Here is a 12,089-nt window from a genome sequence, read left to right on the forward strand (position 1 = left end):
ATGCCTTATGAAGCCCAGCAGTATGCTTCCCTCTTGTCGCCAGTTTCAAATGTTCCAGGAGTGTCCCCTGTGGGGGCTATGTGTGTCCTTCTGTTGTGGCAGGGTTGCTCTTGCTGCAGGTGCATGGGAAGGCTAGGTTGTCCCCCTGGCCAACTGGTTTTAATGCTTGGCTGTGTGTAGTCGCTATGGTCCCTTCACTCACTTTATTGGGTCAGGAGAGCCCCAGCACAGTTGGCTGCAAGGTCTAACAGGACATTCCTGCTGCAGTTTTTCTATTGAGTAGGCCCCCAGCATGGCTGTTTGCTGGGCTCAGGGGCTTACAATGGCTGATATGCCTCTGGCCTGCAAGGCTGTTGTCAGTTCTCTCATTAGTGCAGCTGGGTGGAACCAGCCCCAGGTGTGGCAGCAAATAGTTGTTTCAAGTGTTGGAAGGTGGGGGCAGATCCCCTATGTGGCTGTTTGAGAAGCACAAGTCTTCTGCAGCTGACAAGACCCACCACCCACAGGCCCACACACCCCATCAATGCAGTCCTGCACATGTGTGCACACCACACCCAGCTGAAGGGAACCCACTCACCCTGCTGCAGCAGTTCCACACACCCCATCTATGCAGGCCCACAAGTTACCCAAGGGCTTGCTGGTGGGTGAGGCCAGTCCCTAAGGGCAGGTTGCCTGCCCTGGATGAGCTGGATTAAATTGGTGCCCTAGGGGGCAGGGCAAAGCCCTGCACTAACAGATCAGGGAAAAACTCCAATGGTGTCTTCCAGTGTCTGTGTCAGCATGCCAGTGTTAGGTCACAATAATGGCTGCCGCCAATGTCTCAGTCACTGGAGAGGTGGTCCCAGTCACCTCTTGCTTCCCTGAGATGTGCCCAGAACCTACCAAGTGAGTCTCTTTTCACCAAAGGGCTGTGCACCTTTCTTTCTGGTGACTTTGTGTTGCTTTCCAAAACTGGTAAATTTGTGCACAGGCCCTTTAAGAGCAGGCTTTTTTTCCTTATGTCTAATAGCTTTTCTGGGGCTATTCCCCAATGTACTTAATAGCCAGCAAAGCCAGATATTATGCCACTCATCTTGGTTGTGCTAAGTCCAAAAGCTGCTTATTGTGGCAGGTACTCTCCTGCTCAGATGCCCCACTCCTCCAGGGAGAACTTCATACAGTAAGATTGCCCCTGGCTGTGAAGCACCACAACTGCAATGTGGCTTTTTTTCTCTCCAAGGAGGAATTCCTGCTTGTTTCACTTCAGTCAGCACTGTCCCTTGTTGTAGGGGTTCTTTTTATCCAGTTTCCGGTTCTGTCTCAGGGGTAATTGTTCTCAGGGGAGGTGTAAGTTTGTTGAGTCCATGGGAGGAGGTGAGTTCAGAGTCTGCCTACACCACCATCTTCCCAGCAATCCTCAAGAACTGACATCTTAACAAAACTGAGTCTTCCTTCCATGAGCACGAATATCTCTCTAGTTTTTTAGATCTTCTTTGATTTCTTTCACCAGAGTTTTTTAGTTTTCCTCACATAGATCTTGTACATGTTTGTTAAATGCATACCTAAATATTTCATTTTTGTGTGCTAATGCAAAAATTGTTAACATTATATTGTACACAATAGGAAGTCAAAAGTTGCTAAGCAAAGGAGTAATATTGTACATTTATTTTTAAGAAGATTGTTCTGCTAGCAGTATGGAAATTGGCTTAGATTTAAGTAAAATTGGAGGTAGAAAGACTAGGTAGGAGATTTTTTTTTTTAAATGTACAAGTGGAAGTAAAGGTCTAAACTGAAGCAGTGGCAGAAGGTTGGGAAATAGTAAGTCTGACTCAAGAAATAAGGCAAATTGTAAGAATGTTCTTTTTCTAAGAAAGCCAAGAAGACAGACATTCCAACAGCCTTGATAACTATTCACCAACACTAATCTTGATGTCCCAGGAAGGTGGCATTTAAAGACCAAAATGGCAGTGCTAGCTGCCTACTCCAGCATCCTCTAGTCCCCTGCTCCTTTCCCTGCCTAACACAATCCCAGTTTGTTCAACTGTCCTCCTTCCCTACCTGGCCAAGTGCCACAGGGGAAGCCAGCTCCAGCCCAAGCTCCAAGGGTGGCCTGCTGGGTCTAAGGGTCACCCCAGCCCCCTTGCCAGGACTGGATCAGGAATGGGCATGTGGGCCAATTCTGGCCAGTGAGACAAAAGGAGAAGTCTGTTGAATGGGGCAGGGACAGGGTCTAGAAAGATGTCCTCGTCCTAAGTGAAAGCCATGGGAACAGTCTCCTGCCTGACTCTGAAGGTCATCCTGTCTTTGTAACTCCCAAACTCCTGCAGCCATATCTGTCAGCTGAGGACGGAGCCAACAGTGAAGGTGGTATTGCATAGAAAAGACACTGCTGAGCTGCTGAGTCAAAGAAACCACATTTCTTTATTGTTTAAGGCAGGAGGAGGTGGGATCTCTGAGACTTATATCTGAAGGCATCCTATCTGTTACCCTCCCCTTGTTCAGCAACTAAGCTAACTAAGCTTGCCTACTAGCCACTCTCCCCACCCCAGGGATGCCGAGTTCTTTCCTAGTATCAGCTTAGATCACACCCCCAGAGTATGACTTTGCCTGCTAGTTTACTGCTGTATCCCCCACATCCAGAACCTGACATTCAGTAGGGACTTAATAAATATCTAATGTATCAATGAATGAATGAAGCACGGAAGAGCTAAAATTTGTAGCACGTGTGTCTAGCTACTCCCCATCCCCCACTCTGTTTTCTCCCACTAAGATTTACCATTATTGAGTTTTGACTGATGTATGCCTTTGACAAGCACCAAAGATTATAGCAAGAAATAGCTATATCAGAGTAGGCTCTGCATTTGCTATACAAAAAGATTGTCAAACACACTATATCATGTTTTCAGAGTTCCCATACAAAGGCTAAAAGACTTTCTAAAAGAAACAATGCCAGAATAAAAAGCATGCTTCTCTTGGAGAATTGTTCTGACTCCTTCTAGTAGGGTGTATGGACTATCTAATTGGGTGTCCTTTTTTGCCTGGGCTGCCAGGAAGCTCAGAGACTAATCTGATGCTAAATCCTAGTAACTCTATTACACTTCACAGTCACTGCTTGCTTCTCCCTCCTTTCCATGGCTTTGCTGTTCTAATTTTAGTTGAATGACCTTATTGTGTTTGCCTTTATTGTAAGTTGCTTCAAATCCTTTTCAGAAAGAGGTGCGTATCTAAAAAAAATTAACAGCTCAATTCTAAAAAGCCATGCAGAGCCCGAGTTGGCACCACTTGCTCTTTGTAATAGCCTGGGAGGGCCCCCAAAGTATGCTGGTGCTTTATCTTTACAAACACATGTCAGCCGGAGCAGCGGTGCTCACTGGAGATCTCCGGAGACAAGGGCAAAAATCACCCGTCATTTTCTACTGAATGGGTGTCTGGAGGACCATTCAGGCTCCTAGTGGCTGGATTTGGTGGGGCGGATTAACGTGGAGAGCCCTTGGAAAATCAGCATCGCCCCTGCCTGGACCTGCTATTGTTCCAGAGGTGAATGTTCTGTCTAGTTGTGCAGATAGAATCTCTCTCCTGCCCGGCCCCAGCCCCACCGGCTTTCTGTGCAGGGTCCTGTGCCCTTTCCCCACTCTGGGCCCCAGGCCTCTCCAGCCAGCCCTCCATGCCAGCTGGCAGAGGGTGCTCTTGTACAGCAGATCTGACGCCCTCCCCATGAATGCGCTCCCGCTGAAGCCCTCCTGCTCCAGCCAGGCTGCCTCCACCCGCTGGGGCCCTGGAACCCTCACGTGGGGCAAACTGCTGCTCCTTTCCAAAGGCTGGCCTGGGCCATGCCCCAAGCCACTGCTGAGCTGGCTTCATTCCCCTTCAAGCTTGTGTGCCCCTCTCTGCACCCCAATTTCCCCACAAATGGAACAGAATGAGGCTGAATATGAGAGGATGTAGTGGGTTTGCTGATAATCATATGTGTGTTGGGCGGGGAGAGAGAGAGAGGAAAGAGACACTGCCCTCTCAGAGCTCTGCAATAACAGACTTCAAGATTTAATTGGAAATTTAGTAAATCTGCTAAAACATTTAGTGGTTTAAATTTTTCCTGTTCTGCAAAGAAACAAAGGCTTCTGGTTTACCTTGCGTCTTTCAACAACTTTAATTTCATTTGTAGATTACGGGTGGAAGTAGCATTTCCACTCGATTGCATACTGGGCATTAAGAAGACAAAAACCTTCCTTGTTTGCAGCCCTCAGAATTTTTTCAGACATTAAGCTGTAGGTGGCATTCTTTATACCTGACATCAGAGCACTTTTGTCAGGCGTTTAGTTGACAGGATTCACTGCAAGCCCATCGTAGGAGTGTGAAGCAGGAAAACAAGAAAAGATTTCATCCAGGTGGTCAGAGAGAGGAGTGTGCACAGGCCGATCGGCCCGATCGGGTAACCGCTGTTTTCAAACTGTGTAATTAAAGATCCTTAGAGTTCTTCGAAGGGAATTAATTAGTAGAGAAAGGATGTTTTGTTTACAGTCTTTATCATCAACATAAGCAAAAGCCAGCCTTGGTATTGGTGGTGAACTGGACCGAATTCTCCCGAAGCCAAGAATGCTCCACGCAGAGCTTTCCTTGTTTTTGGAGGTTTGTTCCATCCGTGCATTAACTTGCCATCAGGGGAGGGGAGGGGGGAGGGGCAGTGGTGACTGTGGGTAGAGGAGAGGCATTCTCAGTGTTGTCAAAACATGTGCAGCCCCATGTGGAGTTCCCACCCCTGAGACCCACGTTCGCAGAGGATGGGGGCAGGGTGGGGTTAGCGTTTAGGCTCTGGATGGTTTGTCTGTGGGTGACCATGTTTTCAGGCCCACACCGCTGCACCTGGGTAGCCCTAAAGAAATCATCTGGTAATGTGTCACAGTGGGTGTCACTGTACTGGCCTGGTGGCATCAGCAACACCTGGAGTGCTTCATAATAAAGGCAGCTGACGGTCCCACCCAGACCAACTGAACCAGAACCTCCTGGGATGGGACTCAGAAATCTGTGTCATTAACTCATGACCCAAGTGCTTCTGATAGGCAGCCAGGTTTGATACGCAAGCTACTGATCTAAGCTGTTGAGCCACCTTTTGGTGAAAGGACATGGGCATGAAGGGGGGAGAAGGGCAGGGGTACCCAGGGAGTTTACCCTGGGCCAGAGAAGGCCAGTCACAAAGTGTTAGACCCATGGCCTCTGGGAATTGACTAAAGCTGCTGCTGGGAGCCAGGCTCACTCTTTGCAAAGTGCAAACAAACCCTGACCTTGGAGGATCATCCTATCAGCCTAGTGTGAGCCGTAGGGGCCGTTCTCCAAGCCAAGGGAGACACAGGGCAGCTGCAGCCCTCCGCTCCCCTTCCCTCAGGACTCCGTTTCATGGCTCCAGAAAACGTTCGAAAGGACCAGCAGCCTTCTGGGAGGTAGCCAAGTCAGTCCTATGATTATCTGACTTGTGAGAACCAGGTCTCAGCAGGCTCTGGGTCTTACAGGCCCAATTCCATCTGATCATCTTGATGATGACATTCCTGATCCTAGCTTGTCTTGGCCATGACAAGAGCTCAGAGACTTCCTCAGTTGTCCCACCTGGCCACCTCTGCAATCCATACCCACCACTTCCCGTGGATCTTATAGAATATCTAGTCCCAGCCCGTTACTTCAGGGTCATTTTCAGTGAAAACTTTTATATTGTAAAATAATACGAGTATGTTGTTAAAAGGAATTTTTTTAAACAAGTAGACGTGTTCAAAGTGGGGAGTGGAAGCTCTCCCTATAGTCTCGCCCTTCAGGAATCATTCCTGTTAATGGTATCAACTGCTTCATTTTCCAGATGCCCACATAGGGTTCAGAGAGGTAGTCAGTGATTCTGTGGCGAGCAAGGACAGGAGTCCCCGACCTCTCTGCCCAGTGCTCTTCCCACCCACACCACTTTGTAGGAGGCCTCTTCCAGCACCCTGGGTTGCCAGAAGCTTTTTGATGCCATCAACAAGGAGATGACTAACTCATTTCTCAGGCATCAGTACAGGTGATCAGTACACTTCTCCAGAAGCCTAAAACCAAACTTTGAAACCAGATTCTTCAGGATTACAGGAAACGCACCTCACTGGCGGCTTCTTCCTCCGCCCCTCTGGTCTTTATACCCATCAATTTCTCCTCGGAAAGCTTCGCTTTTCTGACTTAGGTTCGCAGAGGTTCCAGATTCACAAGGAAAGCAGAACCGAGCATGTTCTGAGATGGCCGGCGCCTGGGCTCGGCGGGCAGAGCTCCTGGGGCCATCTTGGGAAATGGGGCAGGGAGAGCAGAGAGCAAAGGCGGGTGGCTAACTGCCTCGTAGCAGAGCCCACAGTGCTGCTCTAAGAATTCCCCTAAGGCCTTTTCTCCTTCTCCCAACATTCCTGGGGACTCAAGCCTGCACAACATACGATCTGGTGCAGGAGTGGACAGAGGACAGCGTGTAGGATTAGGTGTCCTTCATTCCCAGGTAACGCGGGGCATCCAGGTGCAGTGTGGCTGCAGTGAGAGGCTTTCAACAACGCTGGCAAAGTGGAGGTTTGTGCTTCAGCGTGCGCTTTGTTTTGTTCGGTAGACCCAGTGAACAGTCACGCTCAGTTTTCAGTACTTGCAGAGTCACAACGATAACGAGTCTCCTTATCCTAACTGTCATGTAATAAGGATCGAGCATGTACCAGGCACCGGCCTACGTGCTCCACATAAGATCTCTCATCTAATTCATGCTGCCATCTCCATTTATAGATGGAGAAATTGAGTCTCAGAGAAGGTGCCTGAGGTCACACAGCCAGTTGCCAAAAGAGTCAGGTTTCCAATCCAGGTTGACTTGATTGCAAAGCCTGACAGTTTATAAATGTAAATGCAGGCCTGGTGTCAGATTTTAGCCTGAGAGGAAGCTTATGGAGAAAGGCAAGGTCACTAAAGTGAAGACTGGTTTCCCACCCTGCGCCCGAGTAAGTGGACGCTGAGCAAGGCTGTCCACCTGTCATGTTGGGTGAAATCTTGGAAGACACCATGTTACCTGAAAACATGGCAACTGCCGACTCAGCTGTGGCTAGGAATTGGTTCTTCTGCCTTGCTGATTTATTTATTTTATGTTTAATCCCCTTTTCCCCTAGAAAAATAACCTTCACCTCTTTGCCTACAGTTCTGTTGACTGCAGTAATGTATACTGACCACAGCAATTGATAAAGAAATAAAGGCTTCTGTCAGATCTCCAAGTGGAGGGACACCAAGGAGGCACTAACGAGCAAGGGAGACCCAGCCAGCTCGGAAGTAATTGTCAGAGTAGCCCAGAGCCCAGGGTGGTGATTTCCTTTCTTTGACCATTTTAAAATTCATGTCGGTGAAGCCAGGTCCTTGGTGCGCCCCTCGGAGAGACCTCTTGCTTTTTTAGCTTCATCTGAATCTCCTCTGAATTTTGCCTTGCCATTGTTGGAAGAGACCTTAATTTTAATTCTTTTCTCTTCCGTGTGTCCCTCCTTCTCTCCCTCCTCCCCAAATGTTTTAGCATCTGTTAATCCCAGTTGGAAACCTTAGCAGATAAAAGTCGTGTTCTGTGTAGATTGCTTCCAGAACAAATACGGGATGGTAGATAATTTAGCATTCGGTTTCAGAAGGGCTTAGGGTGGGGGCTGCAAGGACAGCACCTCTTCCTCATAAGACATCCAGTAAAAGCAAAAGCACAGTAATTCCCAAGCTCAGATGGAGTGCATGTAGATCAGGTTCATTTCCAGAACAGCCGCCGCCTGCGTTTAGGTGATATTAGAAGCCACCATGACAGCAAAGTAGTTTTATGCATAGCGGCTTAGCACACACTCTGAGAACTAGTTTAGTGAAGCTATCAGGTTGAAAAATACCAAGTCACAAAGTTTTAATGAAACTAAGTGTGGATCAACGTATCATAAAGAGCATCCAGGACGACTTCGAAGATCCATGGGTGGAAATTAGAATGGATCTTCAGGATTTATTTGGCAAAGCCTGTCTATTTTGACCTTTTTTCCATTTCATATTAAGGCTACTGAAAGTGTGTTTTGTTTGGCTGAGGCTGGAGAAGGACAGCAGCTATGGGCTGTTACACTGATGCCGCCGCTGAAGTTCAGCAGCGTTAATTGACTGATAAGGGCCGGGCAGCGAATCGCAGTGAGAAAGGCCATCGGAGATTTTCTTGCTTTATTTCTCTCTGCACTTCATTTACATCTTAAGCCATATTGGTGATCCAGATTTGAATAAAGCCACGGCTTAAGCAGTGATTAGATCTCAATAGCTTGGATTTTCTGTGAAATTGCTGCATTTTTACTAGATGTATTTAGAAATACTGGTGAAAACTGACACCTTGGGTAACTTTATCATTTAAAATGGAGCTTCGGGTGGATAAAAAAAAGCCCAGCTAAAATGGGAGTATTAGTGGCCAGGCCTTTGACTCAAGCAGTGTCAGGGGTTAGAATTCGACAAAAGCCAAGCTCAGTGTGACTTGGGCTAGAAAGAATGCAGATAAATCCACCCAGCACCTTCCCCTCGGCCTGCTGTCCCCAAAAATGGTAATTGAAGCAATGATCCCGGAACCTGGAGGAAAGTAAGGAAGCCAAAAGGAATATATAATGCAACAAGGAGCTTTTTTCATTCTGAGATTTTTTTTTTAATCATGAAGCAATATTTTTAACTCTAAGGTTAACCTGCTAATCCTTAAGCTGGTGATATGGCAGTGTCAGATGTGACGGGATTTTGTGATTCTCATTATTGTTATGTATTGTTCTTTCCCTGGTATTCCATATTAATATTTATAAATGCCCTTTTTATAGAACCAGGAGAACCAGAACCCATTATTAAATTTTTAAAATGGACAAACGTCGCATCCAATATAGTTGATTACAATTTAGAACAAAAAGGATTTCAGTGGTAATCCACTTCTTGTTTCTCGTTGTTGTTGATTTCTGTAGACAGCAGAGCTCCTGATGATATTTTTTTATTTACTTAAACTGTTTGCACAAAGTAACATCCAAATGACAGAGAATAGCAGAATATTGATTCTGCTCCACAAGAAGGAGTTGAAAGTCACCATGAGCAGGTAAGAGGGCATAATGGAGAAAAGGTGTGCATTTAAAATGCTAAGTCACTCGCCAAAGGCAAGGGCAAAATGAAAGAATCGATTAAAATTTTAAAAAGAAGGAGGTTGTTCATTCACTTGTTTTCAAGTGCCTCATTTTACTTGACAAGTGGCTTCAGAGGATTCAGTAGGCATCCCCGTGTGTGAGAGAGCAACTCTCTGTAATAAAGAGAGGCAAATCAATCATCCCACGGCCCGCCATGGAGGAGAGTCAAAACTGACAACTCATCTAACCAGGCGGCTCTCCTGTCGGCACCATGGGATGCAATCAAATGTCCTTTGGAGTCAAAAAGGAAGAAAACGTGTCTACCCCGCTCAGGGATATTACTGTTCCCGGCTCTGGGTGGCCAAGAATAGTCTTCAGCCCCAGAGAGGAATATTCGTGGAAGGCAGGTATTTTATGGCCAACTGGCCCCACCTCTCCCCCCCCCCCCCCAAAGGGACTGAATAACTTGGCGTAATTAGCAGGAGGGTATAGGACTAATTGGCTGTGCTTGCGGAGTGGGGCGGCTGGGAGGCCTGGTTTTGCAGAACCATCAAGTAGGAGGAAGGGTAACATCTCTGCTCCTGGAGCCAAGAACCCAGAGGAGTTATGACGAATTGTTAGAAATGTCTCGACTCTTATCCTTTTGGAGAGAAGGAATTTTCATGGGGACTTTTAAAATTCTTTTTATAAAAATTATTTTTTTTCCTGATTCAATATCCAAACCCTGGGCTTCAGAATCAGACTTCAAAGTGTGAGTCCTGGCTTTTCCCCTTCAAGCTGTGTGATCTCAGGCAAGTTACTTCATCAGGGCTCCTTGATTATAAAATGGGAAAACCAACACCTGCCTCAGCTGTTGATGTGCGATTAAATGAGCCGGCCCGAGTGTTGAGGAGGGGCTGCCACAGGACGCGGGCAAGCAGTGGGAGCTCAATGAATGCATCTGTGACTTTGGAGACTTGAAACTCTGTTTCTTTATTTTGGATAATTTTCTCTCTTTTGTCCTCTCCTGGTTTGGGAACTAGAACCCTTGCATATGGATCTTTGTAACTGCAAAAAATAAAAATAGGGCCCAGGTTGCTTGAGGAATTCCAGGCTATGTTTGGCCTTCTGGGATAAAACACTGGGCATTTATTTTTAAACACCTCTAAGGTATTTTCCAGCACCAATAAGGAAAGAGGAGTCAGAGCTGATGCCTAGTGGTTCTGACAGTTACTCTATTACAGCACAGAGTTACGGGCACAGAGGTGGCGTGTTAGCTCCCGGCTGAGGGGTATTGTGTGTTCAAGCAGTGGTGTAACTCAATTCCAGTGAAACCCAAGTTTGGTGAGGCCATAAGAAGGCTATTCTTCGTGACCAATCTGTATAGAAACTGGCCTCGCCTCCTGGGGACACATGGCTTAGGTTTCAAGCGTGTGTAATGGCCTGGTTTGCAATGTGGCATTTGTTCAGGAACTATGCTAAGATGCAGGCTTCTGAGGCCTCTCAAAAGTGTGTCAGCCTGCTTCTCCTTGGAGTCCCTAGTGCCCTCCTGTCTTGAAGGGTCTTCGTTTGCTCTCCTTGTGGAGGGAGTTCTCCCGAGGGAAGTGGGGGGATGTACTTTGGCGCTCTTCTCCTTCTTTCCACGGTGGACCCCAGGCTTCTTTCTACACTCTCCTCAGGCAGTTGGTGGCCTGAGTTGGCCTCAGGGGTCTCTCCCTCTCCACCACCACTTGCTGCCCTCCAACTGTTCTCCTCCCACTGATTTATCAAATTCACTTGTCCTCTGCTCCATTTCCTCAGGAGGACTTTGACTAAGCCAAGCAGCACTCTAGGAGAAAGCTCAGTAAACCCTTGAATTGAATAAATGTGTTCAGTGATTGGCACTAGCCTAATGTAATCGTGACTTATTCTCCCTCAGATAACATTTCCTTTATGCCAGACAGATTTGTGCCCTTTCTCACATGGCTTCAGTCCACCTTTTGGCTCCAGTTGCTACTCTGGCAACACCTGTGCCCCCTTGCAGATGGACAGCCCCTTCCTCAGCTGGGCTTCCTTTCGCCTGCTTTCTGCCCGGGGCTTTGCTCCCTCCACTGCCTATGGGAGCCAGCTCAGCGATGCTCACACATCCACGATGCTCACACATCCACGCACAACCTGGAGGTGTGAAGGGGTCGGCACCCCCAGAGCAAACTTTGACCAACGGAGATAAGAGCAGAATGTCCCCCTGGGGACTGATCCCACACATCCACAGTGATAACCAGCTCCCTGATGTAGCCCCAGGTTGGCTTTGCCTTTCTCCCTGCTTCCTCCTCCCTGGTTCCTCCATTCCAGATCCCGGAGTTCACTTCTCAAAATAAACTACCTGCACATAAGCCCTTGTCTCAGACTCTCCTTTTTGGGAGAACCCAAGGTGAGACATCGTTTCTAACAGGGACCTTCTAAAGAAGGCTCCCTAATCTAAGACAGTGCATCTCTGCTGGTGGAATTGCTGTGCTGTGGGATATATGTTGGGGAGTCCCCATAGCTGCCAAGGCACAATCTCCCACAGCTTTTGTCATGTTAGGTGGTCATGGCCTGCTGATTTGTCTGTCTCCCCAGTATACTGAATTCAGGGACAGCATCTCTTCTTCCTTATCTGTGTGCCTAGCAGCGTCTAGCATGCGGCGAGACTTGAATACATATTTTTCATGGACGAATGAATGAGCGAGCGGGTGAATGCATGAGAGCCATGGCTGCCCATATCACATGTCATAGTTAACTATTCACTCTAAACTCCATCTGTGTCCCCCGAAAGTCAAACATAATACAATATAAAATAATATAACACAAGCAAGTTAAATTTTAGGGGCGGCAGGAAGAAGCACAAACGCTCATGGATAATCCCCTCCCCACGAAGAACATTTTTGTTCTCGCACACACCCTTTCAGTGGTGGCCCTCCCTGTCCTCCTGGTCCAGCCGCTTCCTCTGGCTACTGAGTCACTGGCCTCATCTTGGTCCCTTTCGTCTGCCTTCCCAGG

The sequence above is a fragment of the Equus asinus genome, chromosome 7, assembly GCF_041296235.1.
Source record: "Equus asinus isolate D_3611 breed Donkey chromosome 7, EquAss-T2T_v2, whole genome shotgun sequence".
Classification (NCBI taxonomy): domain Eukaryota; kingdom Metazoa; phylum Chordata; class Mammalia; order Perissodactyla; family Equidae; genus Equus; species Equus asinus.